This window comes from Patagioenas fasciata, chromosome 2, assembly GCF_037038585.1.
Source record: "Patagioenas fasciata isolate bPatFas1 chromosome 2, bPatFas1.hap1, whole genome shotgun sequence".
Taxonomy (NCBI): domain Eukaryota; kingdom Metazoa; phylum Chordata; class Aves; order Columbiformes; family Columbidae; genus Patagioenas; species Patagioenas fasciata.
In genome coordinates, this window is record NC_092521.1 from 78,198,307 (window position 1) to 78,224,778 (window position 26,472).

A 26,472-nucleotide genomic window follows, 5' to 3' on the forward strand; every position below is an offset into this window, starting at 1 on the left:
ATAAATGGACAACCGATTTGGCAGCCACAGTGAAAACCCTTCTTAAAACTCAAAACTCAATTTTACTACAGAAATACTCCACAGAGGTATGCAGCTGGTGTCTCACGATTGTTCATTCTAAGGACATTCATTGAATGTCTTTGTTGCTTTATGGTGTGTGTTTTTCTTTTCAAACTACATATGGTTTAAAGATTTTTTTTTATGTCTAGTATAGCTGCAAGCAACTTGTGCTGAGGACTCCTACAGCAATAACATATAATAATATAATATATAATATAATATATATAATACATAATACTTAATACTTAATATCTAATATCTAATATCTAATATCTAATATCTAATATATATTACATATTACATATTACATATTACATATTACATATTATATATTATATATTATATATTATATATTATATATTATATATTATATATTATATATTATATATTATATCTTATATCTTATATCTTATATATTATATATTATATATATATTATATCTTATATCTTATATCTTATATATTATATATATATTATATATAATATATCACATATCACATATCACATATCACATATCATATATAATAATATACTTGAATCCAAACATCAATATACAAGTAGAGTTCATTTATTTCATGTCTGTAAGGTAGATACTCCCTATTCCATGGACGGTACATGTTGGAAGAGTCTAAAATAATAATGATTTTAAAGAATATGTTGAACAGCACAGAGTTTCACCTATATATAATTGCTTTTGCTATCCTTGCCACAGGCCAATGCAGAAGAAACTACTTTCCAGTTATGCACCGAATAATGCACAAAGTGCTCTGAGACAAAAGGTGTTATAAAAATTCAAAAGCATTATGAAGATTTAATGCCACACTACTTTTTAAAAGCTAAATGCTGTTGCCTCTCATCACTTGACACTTGTCTTCCAAATTAACCCAGCTTTTAGCTTTTAATTTTACTCCTGGTCTGCTGTCAGAAGATCTGTATTACAGTTCCTAAGAGCTGACTGTTGAAACACTGTAAATGAGGTCTTGTATTTCATTCCCCTGCCCTCAAGCAGAGTCAGTTGTACCTACAAAATTCACCACAGATACTACTGCACAACCTCTTCCGAAAATTCTTGAATGACGGAGAATTAGTGTTCTCTGCAGATGGTTTTATTTTCTATTGCATTCTATTTCCTCTTCTGTTGCCTTGTATGTAAACTTAACTGTGTTTACCACAATGCCTTAATGAAGTCTGTTAAGTAGCCACAAATACTAAGTGGACAACTTCTATGATACCACTGTATTTCTTTCTCTAGCTTCCTGCTATTAAGAGTACTTGAAAGCATTCAGCAAAAGAACTAAATACTCGGAGGTCCTGTCTTCTAAATTAAAGTTCACTTTGAAGGTTATCAATCCCCTGTATAAATAATAACACAAGATCTTAAAACTCTGGAGACCTGTTTGTGATTCTCATTTCCAGAAGTAAAGACTGCCTTTTTGTTGCTTGTTGGAACAAGTGGTAGAATTTGTTGGTTTAGAGTTGCCACACCCAAGAGAAATCTCATATTGTTCTCAAATGACCTTAAATCACAACTGGCATTCCTCAGTGAAGAATATATTTGGACCTTACGTGCTTTGCTAATTAATTAAGAACATACACAGTGAAAAAAAAAAAAAAATCCAAACAGGTGGAGCTCATGACTGGTTCCTCAGGAGCCCAGGTATACCTCTGAGAATAGTAACGTGCCTGTGGTGAATGACCACCCAGTTCTTCCTCCTAGTCACCACACAGTAGCCAACTGCCTGTCACTGTCCAGCTTCCCCTTGGTTGTCTAAGTAGCAGGGAAGCAGCAGGCACTGCTGGCTCCTGCTCTGGACTGAGCAGCAGACCAGAGCTGTCCCTCAAGGGCCCCAGGGAGGTGTTTCATCCCTGCACACTTCCAGGGTTATCAGGATTTTGTCCCTAGCTCCATTCAAATCCAGAACTGATTGCCCTTCAGTAATAGCAAGCCAAAAGCTTCAGAAAATGGTAGGGTAGGAGATTGGGAGGAAAGAGACTACTTATCTTTTGCTGGTAATTTTGTGAATGTTTGAAGATCTTCGAAAGATTTACAAGCTTCAGATGGTACTTTAGCGTAAAATATTTTTTGCTGTTCTATTATTAAATAGAGTGCTTCCTTATTTGTAATATGATACCCTATGTTGCAGAAGTTGCAGAAGGGTAAACTGTAGAGCTTCTTCTTTCCTTCTAGTTATTTTTAATAGCAATAAATATTTTAATATATAAGTTACTAACACCTTTCGAACCACTTTGAAATTAATGGGCATTTAAGTTTTTCTTTTTTTTTTTTTTTTTTTTTTAGTTCAGTTTAATAGAAACTTTCCTTTAGGCAGTGGATAAAAGCCCTGAATTTAAAGATTCAGACTGGGAAAGTTATATTGTCTTTAATTAGTAAGGCTAAAAAAAAATTAATATCACAAAACTGAGATACTACTTCTATCAGGGAAATTAAATATCAAAGAAGAAAAATAATGATCCAGGTGACAACATTGTAAAGTTACCTACTTTTATGTTGTAGATGGGAAACTTGTGAAGATAAATGTAGACACTGAGAAAGCAGAAAAAAAGAATTCTGACAGTAGTGCTTTAAGTCCTTAAAAATGTCACCTTGAGAGGAAATGAAGAAAACCATTAAATTATGTGACCTATGTCTAAAAGGCATTTGTAATTCCTAGAGTCAGCTATATAGCACTTATGTGTGTGTGTGTGTGTGTGTGTGTGTGCATGTGCACATCTAAAAAATACTCTGTTATGTTACTAATAGTTACGCTATTATTGATGTAGCTAAAATTTAAACATTTGTATATGGAACATTAACAGGGAGAGATCAAATGCTTAATAGGCAGGAAATCAGTGTGTCAAGAGTCAAATATTCTCTGACCAGGTTCATTTAGATATTCCGTGAGTGGAGGTGTTGCATTAAGAGGGTTAATTTAGCAAAAGTTAAGCTCCCTGGGTTCTAGATTGTCCCCAGTATTTTCACTGGGGTCTGGGGGTGGCTAAGCTCAAGCTGAGGTCAAATGACCTCAAGTTGGCACTATGAGGTAAGTCCGATTGCGCTCAACAGCTGGTCTGGCATTATGTTGAATTCACATGATTTACAGATTCACTGATAGTGCAGAGGTAGTCATGACCATTGAATTTACACGCTTGCACAGATTCATGAATAGTATATTTTATACTATAAGTCTGAGCCCATTCAATGAGAGATTCTCATGACTAGACCCAAAAATAATGAGGTTTGTTAAAGTAACAGGCACACGTTCTTTTAGATTGCCATTGATAAAATATACTGTCTGCAAAAACACACTGTAGTTGCAATATACCCTTTAGCTGCAAAAGCACACCTTAATTGTAAGAAATATATATTGGTACCAAACATATATAAATTCTAAGATTACTATATAGCACTACTAATGTGATTACAAATACAGCTTGAAGATGAAGTGTTCTGGGGAAAACTCTTGGTGTAACCAAGTCTGCACATCTTACCCAAAAGTGTCCCTTTGGGTGGAGAAGGTAGGTTCAACCTGTCAGCTGATCTCAGAAGTCTGTTATGCTGTTCCCTTGACCTCTCAGTGGTGGTTTCTTCCCTAACTTTCCCCTATTGCTCTCAGATGGAGCTTGAGTGACTCTACTCATATATACCTTTGTTATTGACTGGTGTAAAAACTCTCCCTTACATTTTTAAGGTAAAAATTTCACTCCACTTACTCAAGAGAGCATAGGGGTCAGATGGAGGCATGTATTCTTTGGATGGAAGTGTGTTTTTATATTATAATGATATTTTAATGAGCAAAATTCATTCACAGAAGAAATTTGTGTCTCAATAACCACCATTTTAGATGCAATAGAACATTTTTTTTTTAACTGACAGCAGCTGTGTGCACAGTACCATCCGATTCCTGTACCTACCTTTACACATGGCCTGCCCACCTTATCTCCACGTTGTTCCACTCCACTATACTCCTTAGTGCCAGCACACTGGACTCCTCTCATGCACTACCATCTGAGTATGAAGGCCAGGTTGGGGGCGGTTGGAGGGAACTATTCAGAGCAGATTTCTTCCCCATTTTGCAGCTGCCTTCTATGCTGAAGATGTGGATATAACTTCATTCTCAATCAGTGTATACTTGGTAATTAGTTTCAATAATTAGTCCCCTCAGCAATTACTTCACAGGGGGATGTAACGTTTAATATCAAATTTGCTTGTTTGAAGACAATTGATATTCCATTGGATTTCTGATTTAGCAGTGTGGTACAAAATATACTGAAAACATAACACATATGTAAGTTACATTTAGCAACAATAGCAATTGCAGCACACAGTTCAATCAAAGTACCAATGTGGTCCCCATTACCAGGTTCTATAATAGGCTCACCGTCACGATGTGTATGCCCAGTCACAGGGAATGAAAATGTGCGTTGAAGCCAGTTCATGCCCGTTGCCTCTTTGAAATACTTTTGTTAGTTTTCTAGTTTTTATACTTTGTGTTGGGCTGAGCCATGTATTCATTTCCCCCATGCTGATATGGCTAACTCAAGGAGACCTTCACAGTCATTTAATGAACTCTGGGAGAAACATTCAAATCACCAGTTGATCCACTGAACAGTTGACAGCTGTTAATGTAAGACAAAGACCGTCCTCATTGTGTAGAGATACATTAAGCTTTTATGCAACAGCTGTGGTCAGTCACACCCTACATTATTCCCTGAGCTTTATGGGCACATTCTCCTCGCCCATCTCCTCCAAGTCTTCTTCCATTGTAGGGATGTATTGGACAGTGACACAGTGACATAATGCTATTTACTAACATTATTTTTGATTCTTCAAATAAAATATCCCAAGTCTCTCAAGATTTATTCTTGATTCTGAACTTAATATTTTTGGCTTACAGAAAAGGAAGAAATTGAAGAAATGGTTCAGGGTAAAAATTAGAAAGATTTTGGAGAAAGATCAACATCAGGTGAACTGCCTTGTCATGTTTTCAATAAATCTTATTTAAATCATGAGCTAGTTTAGAACTTTACCTGTATTTTACCTATTAGTCCCAGAAAATATTTTTCCCACTACTGTTTACATGACAGCCATGTTACTAAGAGCCAAATCATGAGGTTTTCATGTATGTTTTGAAAAAAAGAAAAGGCTAAGAAATCTCTATAAATCTGTGAGACACACCTTGCTTTTTGTGAATGGTAATTTATCCATTAGTAATATCACCACTACAGTTAAAAATACATTGGTGTATTTTGCTCTTGTCAGTATTAGAACCAAAGTGTTACTGCAAGCCTGTTTAATTCCAAGGCTCTGAGAATAATGTCTAGATGACTGTTGTAGGATATCAAAGGTCAACTCAATCTTGTATTCCCTTTATGAAAAGGAGGTTTCCTTCTTTCATTCACCATCACAGATTTTTTGAAAAATGTTTTGTCTGTTTTTTTCCTTAGCCCACATTACCTATTCATCCCATATATCTTAACACTCAGAAATCAGAGCCCATGTGTCAATTTTGAAACAGGATCTTTCGTGTTTGGGACATGGACAAATAATTTGTTGCATTGTTTTTATCATCTGAAACCGGACAAAATACAGATGTGCATAAACATAGGTGCATAAAACACTTGAAAGTATTGATTAGAAGAACATCAAGAGTGAAAAAATGAAAGACAGTTTCAGTCCGGAGAGTATAATTTCTCAACAACTAAGTAGTGTCAGAACTGACCAATGTTTAAATATCTTTGCAAGAGTAACTGCTGTTCTTTACCCTTGCACTTGATAAATATCCACTCAAATGGATGAATAAGTTCTGTCCATGTATAATTAAAACATTTTAAAAATACCTTAAATATATTAATTTTATTTCTTTTATTCCCACAGTTCAGCAGTTGCTTTGGCCGCATGCATCTCTTCTTACCTCTACCCCCAAATTCATGTCACTGTGGCAGATCTGAGACAAAGAAAGTGAGAAACATATCTAAATACATGAATGTCGAGGAAGTGATTTGCCTAGCAACAGTAACTATGTGAAATTTTTTCAGAAATGTCTCCCTGTGCATGTGTTGGTACCTTAATGGCTTGGATTTTAGAGGACTGAAGAAATGGCTGGGAGGATTTTAACCAAGCAAAGCACCAAACAACAAGCAATGCATATATGTTCTGGGAAGTATAATGCTGTCGGTACACAAGGTAATTCATGCACATCCTTTCCATTAATAAGGACTTTTTCTCATAAATCCATAGTTAGAATAACGTTATTTTACCCTACATTAAATATAACAAACATGTGAACAGAGGAAACATGTCAGGATAAATGTTTCTGAGTTGTAATAAATACCATTTTTTAAAAGCGAACAGCCAGATAAAGAATTATCTGAAGTGTTACAACAATAACCCTGAGACCAAGGAGGGGAAAAAGACTGAGATGAGACTGTGATATATAACTATCTACTGCTGTGTCAGTAATGGATACTGCTGACAGCTACTCCAGGGGATCAAACCCCAATGTACACAGCAAACAGCTTTGTCTTAGGCAACTACATTTGATAGATCCTACTGAAAAAAAACAAAAAAACAAAAAACTGTGTTCATATCAGTTCAACACAGTGATGGGTGAGCATAGGTTCCACTAATGTAAATCCAGAATAGTCCAGTTGAAGACTTAAAGTCACGGTACAGATGGATCCACATTATTTGAATTCCATGTACAATCTAAAGCAGAAACCCCATGTGAGATCATAGCTCTCAAAAATACATATTTTCTGTTCCATGCTATCTCTTCTCTGTCCACAGACATTTGCCCTCCATTCTTGTAAATTCAATGTCTTTCAAAAAGATACTGTAACCTGAGTCATCAGACCTTTGAAGTAGATTCCCTGTTGTTGAGTCCTCAATGAAGACTAGAAAGGCTAAACTCAGAAAAAATTTACTTTTATTATAGAAAAGTAACTAACATTAAAAATAGATAAAGTCCAAATTATATCAGACTGAACAGAAATAAAGAAGGGTTTACAGCTAACCCTGTCCATTATGTCTTTGCTTCCAGGTGTATTTTTACGCAACTTAATCATTTTCCCAACTGCAGCAAACTCAGTACGTTTCAGATCAATCCTTCAGTTATCTCTGAGGGCTGACAGGCTGCTTGCTGCTCCTCTGAGGAGAACACTCCATCTTGCCTTTCTCTGTGGCACACTGCAAGCCCCAAAACTTTTGCCCCAAATGAATTACTTGCCAAGGACGGTCACTGTCCTTCAGGAGTGTGCCTCTGATCTAGTTTTCCAGAAACTCACAGCTGAGGACAAACAATACAAAACATAGATTTCATCACGTGAGTAATCATAGCAATATTTTCTTTTCTTCTTCTTCTAGGATACCATTTATTCTTCTCTCAATATTTCTTCTGTCTTTTTCTCTTCTACAGCTCTGAAGTCGTCTTTGAACTGGCTTATCAAAACCATTCCTACCTCTCTGCTTTTCCCACACTGTATTTCTCCAACTCAGCCTTTTGCACAGTTTTAGTCACCCTCTTCCCTAACAACGATTCTGACTACTCATCTTTCCGCTTCCCAACTCTTTATGTCTGAAAAGGCATCACCAATGCAGTTTCTCTACCTCAATCAGTTCCTTCTCTCAGACTGTCTGATCCCGAGTCATCCTTCCTTTCTCATCTTCCCATGTCAGGAGTCACTTCCTCTTTCTTTTCAGACTCTTCTACTGATCTTTAAAAGGACAGAACATTGTAACCTTAAAATGATGGTGTCAAGATGGACAGATGTGACTCCACTCAATAATTTTACAAGTGGTGGGTGACTGTGGCTTTCTCACAGTTTTCAAATGTATTCACTACAAATTAAGACAATCTCAGGGAAAGAGATCAACACCATATAGTAGGAAGTGCTAAGAACCAAACCTGAATACTGAAATGAAAGCATTTTACCTAAATTTGACTGAACTTGTACAGTCAGCAACATTCTGCTGAGAGATCCAGTAGTCTTGATATTCTGTTCAATTCTTACTGAAGAAACATTTGCAACTATGTGTTTTAAAGCTCTCCAGATTTTTACTTTCCAGAGAATTGATGATTTTAAAAATTCTACTTTACAAACTGTAGCTAATGTGCTGTGATTTCTGTTAGTTGGACATTGACTTCACTTTGCTTGTCCCCTCCTAAACATTTTGCTTATATAGTTCCAGTATATTTGTGTCTGGTTCTAGCCACATACTTGCTACTATCATTTGTTTCACTGATAAGAAGCAGTAAGTGGGCATGAATGAGGTCCATGTTACGTGCTAAGAGATCTACTATTGACTACTCTCAATGCAGCTCAGCCCTAGCACTCACAAGCTGTACTCACATTTTCTTTTTCTTGCTAACATAATCTGTACTGAGATATTTAGGTACATGGACCACATGTACCCACTTGGTTTGCCTGGATAGTTCACCACATCTGACCAGCTGCAGAGGTTAAGTACTAGTATGACATGGGTGTTGGGCTTGTATATGAATAGTACTTCCTCCTCTTCTGTTTCTCACACCAAACTAATTAAATCCTGGCTTTTCTCTGTATCTAAACCAGGAAATTCACAGATAATCTACACTCTGGTTCCTTTAATTGACAAGTGCCTTGCCTGGAGGTCTCTGAGGTCCCATTTTGTTCTAGGAAAAAGGGTAGAAACAAAATTCCAAGAAAAAAAACTCAAAAATATACCGCTTTTAAAGTTAGCTAGTACCGCTTCCCCTGCTAGCAAAGGATTCACCTATTAGTATCACAGTATCACAGTATGTTTGGGATTGGAAGGGACCTCAAAAGATCATCTAGTCCAATCCCCTGCTGGAGCAGGAACGCCTAGGTGAGGTCGCACAGGAATGTGTCCAGGCGGGCTTTGAATGTCTCCAGGGAAGGAGACTCCACAACCTCCCTGGGTAGCCTGTTCCAGTGCTCTGTTACCCTCACTGAGAAGAAGTTCTTTCTCAAATTTAAGTGGAACCTCTTGTGTTCCAGCTTGATCCCATTGCCCCTTGTCCTATCATTGTTTGCCACTGAGAAGAGCCTGACTCCATCCTCGTGGCACTCACCCTTTATATATTTATAAACATTAATAAGGTCACCCCTCAGTCTCCTCTTCTCCAAACTAAAGAGCCTCAGCTCCCTCAGCCTTTCTTCATAAGGGAGGTGCTCCACTCCCTTAATCATCTTTGTTGCCCTACGCTGGACCCTCTCCAGCAGTTCCCTGTCCTTCTTGAACTGAGGGGCCCAGAACTGGACACAATATTCCAGATGGGGTCTCACCAGGGCAGAGTAGAGGGGAAGGAGGACCTCTCTCGATCTACTGACCACCCCCCTTGTAATACACCCAAGGATGCCATTAGCCTTCCTGACCACAAGGGCACAGTGCTGGCTCATGGTCATCCTGTTGTCCACCAGGACCCCCAGGTCCCTTTCCCCTACACTGCTCTCTAATAGGTCATTCCCCAACCTATACTGGAACCTGGGGTTGTTCCTGCCCAGATGCAGGACTCTACACTTTCCCTTGTTAAATTCCATCAGGTTATCCCCCGCCCAACTCTCCAGCCTGTCCAGGTCCCGCTGGATGGCAGCACAGCCTTCTGGCGTGTCAGCCACTCCTCCCAGCTTAGTGTCATCAGCAAACTTGCTGATAGTACACTCAATTCTCTCGTCTCTTTTGGGAAAGTATACACACCTAATGCCTACTTTTCTTATCGTGAGGAAAGCAGAAGGAGAAGCAGCCACTGTTCTTATGAGCCTCATTCTTCCACTGTATAGACAAGATCCTTGCCAGAATATAGGATAACTTCTTCTGGTTGAGAAAGATTATAATTTCAAACTGTTACCAGCACAGATAATAATAGCCACTGATGACATGAATCTCTATGGAACTGTGTGTTCATGGGCAGCATGAAGTCAGTTTTCATGAAGTCCCAGATCTTGAAAGGCATGGTACATGAGTTTTGGAGGGCTAATAGGAAAACCATTTATGCAATACTATTCCTGGACTACAGTTTAGAAAACATGGATAAGGATATTCTGTATCCTCTGTGTACCTCCTTAAAATGGTATGAATATTAGTTAGAATAAATGTGAAAGTTGTTTGTTAAAAAAAAAACCAAACAACTACGGAACAGTAATTCTTCAAAGATTTAGTTTCTTCATTATCAGTGTATTTTAGTTGTGCATTTCATTTTACTTTTTTTTTTTTTTTTTTGCCAGATATCAGGAAGAACTGTAGACTGTTATATTCCTTTTCATGTACCCATCACTCAAATTCTAATAAAAATTCCAGTGCCCATGAAGAAATACAGCCTGTTATAGAAATATGTTTTGACAGATTTAAACTGTATGAAATTTTACCATAGTTGTAGAACTCTTAAGGTCACGTATTTAATTTCCAGTGAAATGACATTTTTCCAAAGTACAGTGAGCGTACTATATATTCCATTAATACTGTTCTGTGTACGTTTACACAAGTACTGGGGCAAACAACGCAGTATACAGTCTTATAAAAAAAGACATTTTTTAAACTGGCACAGCATTTATGACACAAATTTGTTGCATTTCCTAATGGCTCTTTTCATGATTGGCTACCAATTTTATATATGTATCTGTGGGATTTTTCCAAGGAAAAAAATATTTTGGTTCAGTGATTAAAATAAGGCCTGCACGAATTTTCTGTTAAATCTGTTATGCAGGCTTATCTTTGAAAAGTATATGACAAACATGCTTCCTTGTTGAGATCTACTTCATATTCCCAGGTTAGGAACCACAAAACCCAGTAGAGGGCATTAAGATCCACCCACTACTGCACCAAAAAAACCCCAATTGTTTGCTAAGATTTAATCACTGCAGTAGGAAACAGCTGTGAATTTAGCATTAGTAACAGACGCAGTTCAAGAAGTTACCCCTTCCTGTGAAAGGAATTGTGGTAAGGATGTTTTGCTCATAGTGGCTTATTGTGTTCTAATGTAATATAAGTAACAGTATTGTTATTTTATATAAGTATCAGTCCTTGTTATTAACATGATACAGGTGGCTTGATAAGCCTCTGTATATTGCTTGTAAGAATTAAGTTTACTGATATATGTATGGGAAGAGCTGAATGGCAACATTTGACCTCATTCTTACATGGACAGAATTTTGCTCTTATCATGGTGTATTAATTCCTCTGTGGGGCTTCCAATTCTCCAACAATCCTATGTATATTAAAGGTTTCATATAGTCAGTGTCATTACAGGACATTATTTTAACATTTAAATACTTTGGATGATTCTGGAAATTCATCTAATAAAAACAATTGTCTATGGATATAATGCCACAATACTCTGACAATTACTTAGTTGGATTTTTTTTTCTCCAAAAATCATGTGGGTTCAAATGATTTTATTGAATTAAATTGTGAATAACTACGAAGTGGTAAGGGTGCCTCTGCACCTCCATTTTCAAATTTCTGAATGAGAAATAATAATCTTAAAATCTGCATTAAATGTATTGCCCAGTATGTGAAAATGACAGATACATTTTTCTGTCTTCCCTAATGGATTATGAAGTAGTTGACTTTTTGCCAGGGTATTTCCTTATTACTTGTTCAACTCAGAAGAAAAATCTTCATGATCCACTCAGTGACTCTGCATGAATTGTCAACAGAGAAATCATCAGCTAAGCTGAATATGTGGCATGGAAGTTGGAGTTCTGTAAAGTCTACAAAACGCTAACCAACTAAATAGCTAAAAAGTCCTACCATTTTCACTGAAATTAAAAGAAAAACACATTCTCCTTGGTAATATAGGACTGGCATCCCCTGTGCTTTTGTCATGAAATGACAGTTTCAATACAAAGGGCTAACAGAGAGAAGCAGAAGAGAGAAGCTGTTGAAGTTGACACAGCCAGCTACTGGAGGACTGGTGTTGGAACATGACTTGGATAAATGGAGTTGAAGAACAAAAAAATATAAATTACCTTGTTTATCATCTCATCATTGCTAGTCTGATCTGTTGTAAAGGGCACAAAAACAAAACTGTGAAAGGTTGCTTCCTTTAAGCAGTTCAGGTATTGCAGCTTCTCTGGCCTTTAAGAAAAGTGTTTATCTCCAAAAATAGTCTAATTTTATAGGATTCGGTGTAATACTCAGGAAAGCGGTGAATCTATGATATTTAGAGACAAAAATGAATTCCAGATTATGAAGTAAAAATCTAACTGAGAAAACTAAAAACTTGTGAGTTTGGTCTACAAAGTAAGACAGAAATATTTCCTGCTTGTGTACTATATTTCAGGTAAAACACAGTGCTGAGTAGTGCATGTAGTTAGAAGAAAGGACACAAAACTGATTCTTCTAAAGTGGCATGTTTTTCAAAAGAGCTTGACATCTAAAACCAAAGCAAGCTAGGAAAGTCTGAACCTTCAGTAGGTGCTCAGTACCTAGAATGATTATGGTTGCCGTGGTCCGAAGAGAAAGCAATGGTAGCTACATGCAAATATCTTAAATTTGCTGTATATATGATATTAAAGTACAAATAACTCAGCTGAATTCTTGTGTGTGTTTACATTCGTATGCAATGGTTAGTCAAAACTTGTAAAAGAATTTGATAATTAAAACCAAACAAACCAAATATGAAATTTCACTCATATTTTCTGTTTAAGTAATAACTATATTTTTCAGTTAAGGATGAGTATCTTTAAGTATGTCCAAGCAACTTTAGTTTCTTGTGCTATAATCATTTATCAAGAGAGCTACAAATTCAAAGTTCTTTGCATTCACATGGAGTCCTTTAAATTATTCCACTAAGTCACTATGCCTTTGCAGTGAGTTAATCAGTATACTAAAAAGATTCTTAGTAACATTCTGCAGGAGGTTTACAGAAGTTGGCAAATGCTACTGTGTCTTCAGAGCAGTCATGGAGTAAGGGACAATATAAAGACTCTGCCTTAAGCTACTAACAGCATTATTCTTCATGCCGTTGAACTGGTGAGGACTGTGATTAGAAAAAAAAAAAATAAATAAAACAAAAACCAACAACAACCAAACAAAATCTTAATATGTGTAATGTTTTAGTGTTTGAACTAAACTGCATTATGCACTTTCTAGGAAATATGTAATAGGAATAATGGGCTGTTATTGAGATCAAGTTATATCACACCTAATGTGTTGATATAAAAGCTAGCAAGCATGAATACTGGCTGTAGTTCCTGCTGGTAGTCACTACTTCAAAGAATGTGCAGCATTTCAACTTCATTAGTAATATAATCTGTTTTGATCTGGTGAGATTCTTTTCACTGGAAAAAGGAATAAGTTACTTAATACATTTTAATGTTACCTTGCTGGTAGTGCCAATAGAAGGATCTTCAGAGCATCCATTTGGGCTGTAGTACATTCAGACACCGAAATCAAAGCAGAGAGTTGATGTTCTGTCTTTAATGAAAAACTTTGATCTCTTGGTCTTCTACTGTCGTGGGGAATTTCACAGGAAGATGTTAGAGGTCCAGTTCATGTACATGTACTTTTTTATTACGAGGAAGTGAAGTATCATCTGCTCGTGTGGGTTAAATGATGAATGTGTGAACTTGTTTTCATCTACTTTGCACTCTTCTGGTAATAGTCTGGGTTGCACCTGTGTGCTATATTACTCTTGGATTTCATTACTTCTTCAAGTCCACCGCTTTCTAAATCAGTCAGTACAGTATTGTATCTCTACCGGGTATTTCTGTAAAATAGGTTTCCCCAAAGAAAACATAGCAGAAAATCTTGTACAGATATTACTGGATCTGGTCCTCTTAATATCATTATATTACCCTGACATTGGCAACTCTTGCATGATCCACAAATTTGAAAAACTCCCAGCAAATGGTGTCTGTATGAAGAAGTTTCTGAAAATTCACAGAAAGCATTGATAAAGTTTTTTCTCTTTGTCCTTCATCTGTTCTGGTCCATCTGGTCAATTCCTCATGTTTCCATCTCCACTCATGTAAAACATCTTGATAGATAATTTGGCTAATATATCAAAATGCTAAATTCTCTTAACTGTTGTGGAGTCTTTCTTTCCATTTCATTGACTAAGCAAATTACACAAAAAAGCTTCCTTACTGCCATAATATTAATTGGTGCATTGCAGTGCAGCAAGATAGTTTGGACAATCATTTATTTGTTAAAAAAAAATAACAGTTTGCCTTATTGAAGTTCAGTGGAAGTATCTCTTTCACGCTCTAGTCATGAAATCACTAATGCTTTTTAAAAACAAGGGCTGGGTGGAGTCACAAGTGTTCACTAAGTTCACGTCTCCTTGGATCTAAGGGTTGGTTTAAGCTTCTGTCTTCCAAAATAGCCAAAACAAAACACACTAAGGTACTATTTGGGTTCTGTCATCCAGTCAACAACCTGCATCATGCAAAGAGAGTTGCTATAGAGCCACAATCTTTTTCTTTCTGGATATACAATGAAAATCTATTTCTCAAGCAGAAGAAAGGAGATATTTTTTTTTGTGATGACTATCTTCAGAAGTTGTTGCCTCCTTGCTCCAGATTTTGTGATGACATAGTGGAGATATATATATATATATATACATATATATATATAATTTTTTTTTTAAACCCGAGGCACTATTATGAGATTCCCCACAATAGGTTGTCTTTTATTACCACACATGATGGCTATGTGTTTGTTTTCAGAGGGGTCAACAAGCAGTTCATGGTATGTGCTATGACTGTTCTACACAGAGAGTCAGAGAGCAGCAGGAATCAGCTACTTCAGAAGAGAAGGAAAGCCAGTGGTTGAGTGACAGCAAGACAGGAGGAGCAGCACCCTCAAAAATAAAGAGCATGATCCCACAGTACTCAAGAAAAAAGAGCGGGTCCAGTGATTATATTCAGCTGACAGTTCAGATCACCAGGCTAGCCCATAGCCACAAGACAGGTCCAATGTCAAGCTAGAAAGTCAAGTCCACAGGTCAGGAGCAGCAAGACATAAGGGTGACCACAAGCAAAGCTGTGAAATAGCTCTGACAAAGAGAAGGCTAAGCATCTTGGCTTAAAATCACCTCTTGTGCAAAGAGGAGCAGGATGCCAAAAAGACTTTGCACAGATTTTTATCTCCAAGCTCTTTTCCCATCATGCTGACCCTATGTCCTGCAGCTGCACCAGATCAGAGCTGGCCTTGAGTGCAGGGAGCCAAACCCCAGCAGGGAAGCCAAGGAAAAGTCAGGGCTCTGACACATAATTAGCAATGCTAATTTTTGCAACTCCTTGCTATACCTGGTGTGAACAGTTACCACTGACTTTTATAAATTGAATAAATTAATAACAACTCCAAAGTATTTATATGAAGACCTCAAAGCAATTTAGAACAATTAATGAATTAAGCTTCTTACCATCCCTTTGATATATAGAACTAGTTTTATCTCCAGTATGCAGATGCAGAAGTTGGGCACTGCAAAAGAAATCCTAAACTCAACACCAGTTTGACCTCAATGAGTGAGTCCAGGATTTCATCCAGAGAAGTCAAATGAGCTTCCTAAGATCACAAAGGGAGCTTCAAGTCCCTGTTTTTTTTTTGTATAGAAGGAGTTCCCATGACAGTTAATAGGCTTTCATTACCTTTTTTTTTTTTTTTTAAGAGTTTGCTTTACATTTGTAACAAAACCAAGAATAAAACTACATTCTTGTTGCTCAAGGCTAACAATTGAATTCTAAAACTGTACTTGCTTCTAAAATGCATCCTTTATAACACAACATACTTTTCACCTTCCTTCACTTGACCGGACTGCAGCCTCAGAATGTAGTATGTGCTGTGTACATGTAAAAAGAATGATTTCACAATTTCTGCAGTCTTGACCAAAATCATGACTGTTATACTTTCTTATGATTTACCATGTTCCACTTCATTATTATTAATATGAGAGCGATACAATATATCAATACCATTATATAACACACAACTGATTACAAAAACTTTTTATTCTATGAAATACATATTTGCTCAATTTTGAATGTTCCCCTAATGTTACATTTCTCTTTCTGTTTTGAAATATGGATTTTTTTGCAGTTACAGACATATGAAAGGAGGTTTGAAGTCTCCAGAAAGAGTAGATTATGGACTGCTTCCCTCCTAAATAAAAATAGGTATGATGCAGAATTTAAGATCTTACAAAAAATGCATTTTGGATTTCATTTGCTGTTTATGGCCCTCTTCTGGACCCTCTCCCAACAGGTCCCTGTCTTTCCTGTACCGAGGGCTCCAAGGCTGGATGCAGGACTCCAGGTGGGGTCTCACCAGAGCAGAGCAGAGGGGCAGAAACACCTCCCTTGACCTGCTAGTGCATTTGTTGACTCATGTCCAGCTTTTCATCTACCAGTACCCCCAAGTCCTTAATCCTACTGTTTATGTAACTGATGAAGTTATAAAGTAGTATTGGGCTCGGTACAGACCCTTGAGGGTCAGCACTCATGAGGGATTTTCACTCCAAATGGTGAACACGCAAAGTAAACTTTTAACAAGATGTTCCTTAAGATCCAACATTTTCTGACTGGTGTGGGATTGATATGCTTTTACCACAAATCAATGCAACAGCACTTGATGTCAAGATTTGTGAACACAGTCACCATAATTATTGAGTTGACCAGAGGCAGTGATTTATTTAATTATTTATTTATTTAATTCTCCCTACCCCCTCCCTTCCTACAGAAGTGGGCCAGAAACTTACCCTACTTTAAAATTATTAAGGATAGAAACAAAATGCTGGGGTTTGTTTGTTTTAATGTATGTGTGGCATATAATTTTGTATTAGCTGAGACATAAAACACTTTGATGTTTTCATAGGGTCTGCCGTTCTGTTTTGTTTCATTTTGCTTTGTTTTGTTTTGGTTGATTGGTTGGTTTGTTTTCCTGGAAGTAAATAAGGCAAAATGTAATTTGGAAATGAAGTACCTTAACATCAGGAAAATGAAAACAGAGATAAGCATATCTAGTAAAGGACTTCACAGAAATCGCTGAGAAAAAAATGAAACAACTGAACTTGCTAGCACACAGATCAAACAGGGTAAGAAATCCTGATAAACAAAGAATAACATTAATATTAAACTAGCTCTTGATCTGGCCAAATAGTGTAACATTTTGGATTCAAGTTGAGTGTCAAAAATGAAATTTTCTGTACCATATTCTTGCTGATTTTTTTGGGTCATGTGACAGTAATTAATCAGCTCTCCATGGTGCAAAGCTCCAACCTCCTTACCAAAATAAAATAGAAGGAATCAGATCCCATTATCATTAATGGACTGGAGAAGATTATAATAAGTAGAAGATAAAAGAAGGCTAACTTTCTACACCGGAAATTAGAATCAACTCCCAAGCAGGTCAGGACACAGCAGCACTTGAATCAAATTCTGTACAGTTCATGTTGGTAGTATTGACAAATCCTAATTATAAGGAAATACAATTTGTTCCCTGGTGTTGAATGTTTGTAATGTAATGACTATAGTGATTTGAGCCAATTCACTTTCTTGGCTAAGACTGAAAAGTTAAAAGTGAAAGCAATAGAAAAGAGGTGGAAAAGAAAGTAAGTATAGGTAGGGAGCCTGTCAGTTCAGCATCAGATTGTTATCCAATTGCACTTTTAAAACTGCAATGTAAATGAAAAATGGCATATTTCTGATCACATTACTATCTCCTGAAAACCATTAATATTCATTAATGTTAATATAATTAATATTCAAAGATTTTTTAATTATGTAGTCCCTGCAAAATTACCTGAATCACTGCATAAATATGTATCTTGTTTGTTTCTTGGACTCTTGGACATTAATATGGATTCTGGTTATCTGAACTAGGAGATTATTTTAATAGTCACTTAGGCATCACAAGGATGTTCCAGCAACACTGGAAAAAACAGTCAGTAACATTATTCAGTGTCTTCTAAGAGTTACTTACATGATAAATAGGAAAAAAATATAAAAGTGTTGTTGAGCATATAAGAGTAAAATCTTTCCTGAACCTTCATAAAGATGCTTTCCTATGCACAGAAGTATAATCTTATAATTTGTGTTTGACTTTCAAGAGTAATTTTTTCTCAATTTAATGTACTGTCTCAAGAACCTTCTCTTAGATTCTTGAATTTTTGTGCTTTAGAGATTGTTATCTGAATCATAAAAGCTACTAAAAATTTAATAATTGTATAAGATTACAGTGTTAGTTGCTACGTGTTCAGAGCTTCAACAACCTCCTGGAAGAAAAAAATATTCCCACATAGTGGCATAGTCAGGTTAAAGGCAAAGGTATGGGATGAACTGCCAGGAAATGGTAGGCTGTAGTCTAATCTACAATTGGCTTATTAAGGGCCTACAAAAACTAATTTTTCAAATCATGACACCATTTTATCTACAACAAGAATGTCCTATTCGGCCCATTGCCTCCAAATTCCCAGCCTAAAATGTAATTCAATGTATTTTGTTCAATCAGTGTTAAGTGCAATCATCAAATACCTTATAACCTGATTGGATCTTTGTTATGTCAGTAACTGTTTGCAGTGCATAGCACCAAGTTTCTCAATCAAATAGATCTGAAATAAAGTGGAAACCTAGTGCTTTAAAACTGATGTAACTGCTCTCCAACATTTACATTAGAAATATTTCTACTATGCTTGAAATCTCTTATTACTTTAAGACAATTCGGATATTTTTAGATTATGTAATTCAGCATATGACATTTATAACACAGGAAATGTCAAGTTACAGTCAGTGTGTATTTAGCTGTTCCTAGATCAGATACTACAATTTTCCATCAGTAAGCAGTATGCAAGAGCAGCAGTTGCAAAAAATAACAGCCGAAACTTTATGATCGTGTGAAAGCATCTTTCTGTGTTTCCTAGGTCTGTGAAATGCCTAAACGAATATAGTAAATAATACCACTTTTTTTTCTCATTTTGGCTATTGTTATAAACAAAACTTAATGTGAACTGTTAAAATGCTGCAACTTTCTTCTTATCCAGAAAGTTTCCCTGTTAAAAGTGAGTCAGATATCTCAGTGAGGAAGACAATTATTCACAAAAATATTATCCTCCTTGGTTAAAAAATTCACCATTCAATATTTTTTTTTTTTTCATATTCAGATGTGCTGTATTTAAATTAGTTCAAAAGAAAAAGCTGAAAAAGATGTGTTTTGGTGGTTGAGCTTTATTTTCCCTCATTTCCTTTTTGCAATTTTTTTTTTTTCTTTCTGTATTTTCCATTTTTAAAGAGGGAAGCTGGGGAAGAAATCTGGGAAACAAGGCTAAACCCAAAACTGGAAAAGAACTTCTTACAATCTTTACTGACATTCGCATTTTAACTAGAATAGGAGAAGCAAGGCAGAGCAAAAACTCAACAACAAACAAAACCAAAACATCTCCACCCACCCCACCCCCCCAAAAAAAAATCAAAAACCACCATAAAAATAAAATCCAAAAGCAACAGAAAGGGCAAGAGGGGACAAGTTTAAACACTGAACTGCACATTACCTGACCACTACTGATTATTTTTTCTGCAGTTCCACCTCAGCAAACTATTTTAAAACAACAAAACCAAGAAAAATGAAAATAAGTGTTCACTCTATGACAATGATGAAGGATTAAGGAATAATTGATTCCTTCTAAAACTGGACAGGATTTATGACAATAAATGTGCCGGCCTTCCCCCCCTCCTTGCTTCAGTAAAAAAAAAATTTCTAAGAAGATATTTTTCCAGTTCCTTCCTTCCTGACTTTTTGCCACAATTCTAAAATATGAAGGTATATTTTTAAGAAAATCAAAACTGCGGAAACAATATGTTGACAAGCCACAATAAAGTTTAAAGAATAAAGAGTAATTAAAAAAATATTTTGGAAGGAAATTTCAACTGTGTTCTCTGAGTTTTGGATACAAATTGAAAGGTATCAAAGGAGATTGCATTATCATTGTTCAGGACAGAGATAATTTGAGAAAAGAAAAATCATCATACATTAAAACAAATCTTAAAAAGCATAACTAAATATCAATAATGTAAATAATTGATTATTAATTTCAAGAAAATAGTTATGAACAAAATTAATTATAAATTTCAATACAGAAGACACTAATGAAAATAAAGAATCAAGAACAGAAGGGGTCTGAAGCAGGGGGAAAAAGAAAACAACACAATTACATAAGAATTAAAAAAAAAAAAAAAAGAAAGAAATAGAAACTTTCGAGATCAAAGAAATAAGAACAAATCCTGTAAAATAATAAGGCCAAGATGGAGTTTTGAAAGATGGGAAAGCAAAGAGATGGGAAGAAAATGACCAACTAACCAAACCAATGAAAAAGCCTTGATTCACAACTAGAGATATTTTATTTATATTTTGCACATACAATACCTCTAAAAATAAAAATATCTCCCCATAACAGAATTTGGACCTGAAGTACATAGTCTCTAGACAATATCCATGGCTTTTACTGCCCTTCAGAACGGGGACAGATTTTCTCCTGCAGTTCATGAAAGCACCCTTCGGAACATTTATTAACCATCAGAAAGTAATCACACTCAGGAACATTGATTTATGACACCAGTCTCACATTTCGTATAGTCATGTATAAAGTCCTGATGGAGAGAGTGATTTATTTAGTTATTTATTTATTTTAAATAGGGTATCATCTGGATACTTCTGGTACTACTTTGTCAAAATGTACAGAGATGCTATATACTCATGTGAAATTTAATGGATTTACACCTGTGTGGCTGCATAAAAAGTAAATATGGTTTCCTTTGACTAATAATTTTTACATATGAAGAAGTTTCATATGATTGTGTTAACAACTGACTGTATGTGTTCTCCTCCTCCCATATTGTCTCTGGAGGAGCAAGATATTAATTCATGATGTCTTGTAGGTGCAAAGTCAAGGAAAGAAGTATGTTGTCATGTAATTCAGAGGGGTCCATACTTGACATGGGACCAGTGGCTTGCATTCCTCAGAGATTTTCTGTGTGCATATACCGGAGAAGGTTTGTTTCTATCTACCTTGTTCTTACTGTGAGATAACAATCTTAATGCTTGTCCCTGTGAAGGCATCAGAGCAAAAAAGATCTAGAAGAGCAGTTATTCTCAATTCCTCAGAGAAAATATGACAAAACCAGCTAGATTTTGTGTGGTGGTCAACATTTGGAACATTTTATTACAATCTGGACTCAGGTGTAGGATGAACCTTTTTATACTGTGTTTGTTCTTTAACCTGAAAAAATATGGAAAAAAATCATGAATGAGTAATATTGAGTGACAACTATTCACAAAGGAGATAGAGAACAAGCTGAAGTTATATTGTCTCTTCAGGTCACCACCCTGAAATTCTCTTGTGGTCTGTGAAACAACATTTACGCTGTGAACTTGCACATTTAAACCCTTGACATGATTTTATTTTTTAATGACAAATTGTTCTGAACTAAAAGCAAGGCAAGTTTCAGAGTCACAGAAGAGTTACTTAAGAGCATGAATTCTGAAGCCTCAAAACCAAAACAGATTTTAATCTATGTTATTGTATTCAATATACTTATATTTAGCTGATGTTATGAATTGATGTGTGGGGCAACTAGTATGAGTTCTGGATGCATGGTTCTAGCACTGCTGTATTATGCCTTACATGACATTGCCTGTCTAACCAGGCAGATCTTTTTTTTCTTTTTTAATATATATATCTTGTGCATGTCTTTTTTCTGCTTCCATCAGGAAATCTGCATGATGGCTAAGCAGAATCCAATTCTAAATCTCTACTTTACGCTAGCACTTAGTACTGACAAGATCTGTCTCAGGGACTCTCACATTTCCCCACTAATTGGGAATACTCTGTATATGATTCATGCAGCTGTATTTTGCACTGCTGTTTAAAGAGCACACTGTGTGGGCAGAAGTGGGTGAAATATTACATAAAAGAAGGCAAGGACTGAATTCTGCCTGAAATTTGTTCTAGCCACCCTAAGTGGCCAGCTGGGCACAGGAGATGGGGCAGTGACAGACCCACAGAGCTCATTTTTCAAACTATTTCCATTGTGTTGAAGCTGGGAACTGGCCATTATCTTCTCTCAGCAACTTCACAAATTTGCACTGAATCTTTACTTTGAGATACCTTAAAAGGTTTCAGAATAACTATTTTTCTTTCCTACCTTGTTTCTCTCTCCCGCCCCTTCTATGTTTATTTCATTCTCCTGGCTTCCAGATCAGGCAATTTTGCAACAGCATGGATCCCATTTGAAGTAAGTGAATGCATTTCAGCTGTAGCCCCAGAACAGAATAAAATATATGGCTGCCGCCACAGCTGGAGCAATATCCAGGAAAGAGCCCCTGTACTCACCTCCAACCTTAACTACCACAAAATGAGAAAGGTTCCCTCTGCCTTATGCGATACATAATCTTTGCCCACTGTTTTTTGGTTTAAGTGGTTTGTCAATGGTAAAAATATAAATTTGACTTTACCACAGAAATGTGATTTGGATAAAAATGAAGACTTTTGTAGTCTTCTTTTTGAACAGAATCAGGAAAAAAAATCTATCTCCAATATGATGTCACTGCTATTGTGTAAGCAAGATGGGAGGTGTTTATTGTGGCTTGGTTGGTTGGTTGGTTTGTTTGGGTTTTTGTTTGTTTTGTTGTTGGTTGTGTTCGGGTTTTTGGGTTTTTTTTTGTTTGTTTGTTTTTAAAGGCAGAAGCGGATGTCACTGAAAATTGAAAGCAGAGTTATGCTTGCATGTAGCAGCTTGAATGCCTCTGTAACTTTAGTGTACTTGAAAAGTTAATTCTTCGGCTTCATCAATAAGTTAAAAATATTCTTGAATGATAACAGCAATGAGTCTGCAACACACATCCCTTGAATTTTTTAGCATATTGGCTGCAGTCTTCGAGTGCACCATGATATTGGTAAACTGTTACTACAGAAAAAGATACAGATGCTTTTCAGTTGTTTTTTCTTTAGTTCCTTTTGCAAACCTCATGGTGCTGCTGCAGCCAGCTTGTGTGAACTTGTGTTTGCTTTAATTACTAGAACAGCCTGTAAACTGTAGTTCAGTTTTTGCAAACCCACTGTTCTATAGGCTGAGTTTAGTGAGTTTTCCTCACTTATGTTGTGTGTTGATGTCAAGCGTTTCAGTACACTCAGGGAAAAACATTGCTAGTACTAATATGGTAAAGGGATAAAAAGATGCCAGTGGTGAATTCCAGGTATTTTTCTGTGCTTCCCTAATAGCACATTTGTAATCCATAATGGGCTGATTGTCAACAGCCATCACTTAGCCTCAGCCACCACAACATGCAGTATGGGTCCTTTCTCTCTACAGAACTATTTTTCTTACAGACTTTTCTGGGTTCCAGTCTTGTAACAGAAGTCAAGGTAGCACATACTCATGGACCCTATCTTGCCGTATCTAAACTTGTGTGATTTTTGTTACTATGTATTGAAAAGAGACTTACACTTACTATTGAGCTTCAGAGACTTCCACATCTTAATAAACAAAACACTCCTTCTCTCCATCCACACACAAACATTGATGTTAAGTCTTTTTTAGTCTTGTGGGAGTTAATTGAAACAATAATGTTCCACTTATGTTGTCCTGTTAGAAATATAGTTGTCTTTCACAAGAAGACAGAGGCCAAAGCCATGAAAAAGCTGCAGACTGATGAATGAGACCAGGAGAAGCATTCTGTCAGTCTTCCAGGATGAGATAATGTGCTTCTAGAATCAAAGTGATGCTATCAGAGAAATGTATCTTTGTCAGATAAATAAAAAATGCTTCACCGTTTTCTCCACACTTCATCTTACAGATGACAGTCTATCATCATGAGGTACAGAGGAAAGTATATATAATTAAATGGCTGGTCTCTTGACAGTGTTGATTTGCTGAACACTCTTTTGTGACTCTTCTTATCAAAGCAAATGGGTTTTAGAGTTGGCAACAGTAAGATAAAATGACAAAAAATACTGTCTTATAGTAAAATAATCACAAGTTAACTCAGTGCCCTTAAGAAAAACTACCATAGACCTTCAAAGCAAATGTCTTTGAACGAGGAGTACACTGTAAGAAAACAAGATGGTAGATTTATTCTTACATCAACAGCATCATTCTATAGATATTTCTGAATTTGCGGCTCACTATATACTGTACTATAGTATGTACCATAAAAATAGCATAGTCTTCTTCTTTCAAGATAGATGAAGTTTGAATTTATTTTTGTTTTAGCTCCCATTCTACACTAAATACAGCATTGAGAAGCAGAAGGAAAGTTTTTTCTGTGTAAAACTAGGAAATCTAGGAGTGTTCTTCAGTTTTGATATCTAGATGAGTATAGCCACCAAAGTTTGTAATGTTTGTCAGTGGTTAGCACTGATGCTATAATTTGATTTAGTATGCTGGACCATCTTAAGCACAATCTGGTGTTTATTAAGTTAATCAGAACCTTCTGACCTGCTTGGAAGAAATTGAGATATTGCTTAACATGAATAGTGATTAATTTGGGGCTAGGAACCAATGTATTTGACATAGCAATACTTATTGTTTGCAACATTACTAGAACACTAGTATCATTAACAGTTCCAAGCATACATCTAAATTCATTACATATACTGTAAGTAATAAATTGATATGTAAGGCCAGAGTCTGCCCTTGTTACCACAACAAAAATATTCTACTTTCTTGGGTTTGGAGCAAAAGCTTTGCAACTCCTGTAGGTTAATCTTTACCATTCCAATGGAAAAATAGTAGGCTGTTGATGAGTTCTAGCTGCCAACTACTAATGCCACCATTTCAGTACGGATTGTGCTGCACTTGAGTTACAGTACAGGCCTATAAAGGTTCTACAACCCAGTGCAGGACTGAGATTGTTTCAATAGGAAAGAGCTAAACTTTGGTGTATTCTAGATAATAATTTGCCTTTCCTTATTGAATTTTAAAGTCCACTACTTTAAAATGAAAGGTTCTTCATTTCAGTGTGATTGATTTTTGCAAGAAGACTCACCCAATAAATAGACAATTTAATTTTAGCCTATCAATTCAGCGTTGTGAACTTGCAGGACTTTGAACAAATAAAATGCCACCTCCCCACTCTCTGCCCCGTTATGGATAGGAAACCATACAGAAATCAAAGTCTTGTGACACAGGGTGGCGAGGATGGTTATTACAACAACAACAACAACAAAGTAGAAATGAACTTTTAAGTCTGTTCAGGAGAAGACTTGCTGAGACCAAGAGGTTTACCTCTCCAACTGCCTGGTATTTCTCAAGTGGGCATATGCACCAGATGTAAGAGAACAGTTTGTCAGTAATAACACAGAGTCTTTCTGCATGACAGCAAAAGGCATGATCCTTTTTCCTTAATATTTTTACCATTATCTGACTTCTCTCTTCAAGATTCATCCCTTACTGTGTTTTTGTTCCCTGAATAATATCCATTCCCATAGCGAATGCTGAGATACTCCTTTCCTTACTTTAAAAAGCTGATCTTTTTACAAAATCAAATGGTTGACATTGCTGCTTGCCTTTTGTCACCAGCCTGAGGTATCTGATAATTGCATTTTCATTTTTTCCATTAGTATAAAAAAGATTTCTTCAGCTGAGCCATTACAGTTTCTCAGGTGTGGAAGCATTGAGGAATAGGGACTCTCGGTCATGATCCAAGAGCATTTATTGTTCCTTTTATAGTTGCTTATATACTGTATTCAGAAACCTGTCCCACACCCCATTCACAAGCTGTCCATGCACTGCCCGTGCAGTGCCTCAGCCGATCCCTGGGTAACCTATGTCCTCTGTCCTACTTCTAACGTACTCTACACTCAGGGAGGTATTAGAACTTCTGGTAGTTCTCAGTCTGTGTCATCATCAGGACTTTTTTTTTTTTTTTTTTAATACCTGTCTGAACTTATACAATTGTAGACTGGTTAAGTATTTGGAATCATTATTTCATACCATGCAAAGCACAGGTCCATTACATTAATCTTATCTGAAATTAAATTCTTGATCTGATTCTAGAAATACAGAAGTGTCACAACGAAGTGTCACTTTTTTTTTTTTTTTGGAGGGTACACTGTGGACATTTATTTGACGAGACTTAGGAGTGTCAGTTTTCTCAAGCTGAGTCTCAAACAGTTTTGTGAAAATTTTGACTGCTACTGGTAGAAGTTAACTTCTTTTAGATCTGGTAGACAGCTGTCTGGTTTAATCTGAACTCAGTCATAGGACTCAGGTGCCCTTTGAAATCTGAGGTTTCAAAAGGTAGCTTTGATCCTTCTTTGTCTGCATTTTTTGCAACACACTCCAAGAAGTTTCCAGTCTGTCCACACCAAGTAGAACAATTGAGATTATTTTACTTCAGGTAATGGGTCAATTTCTCTCTCCTGCCTCTCCCTTCCTTGTCAGCTTCTGCAATCAATGTAGTTTATGGGAGTTTCCATA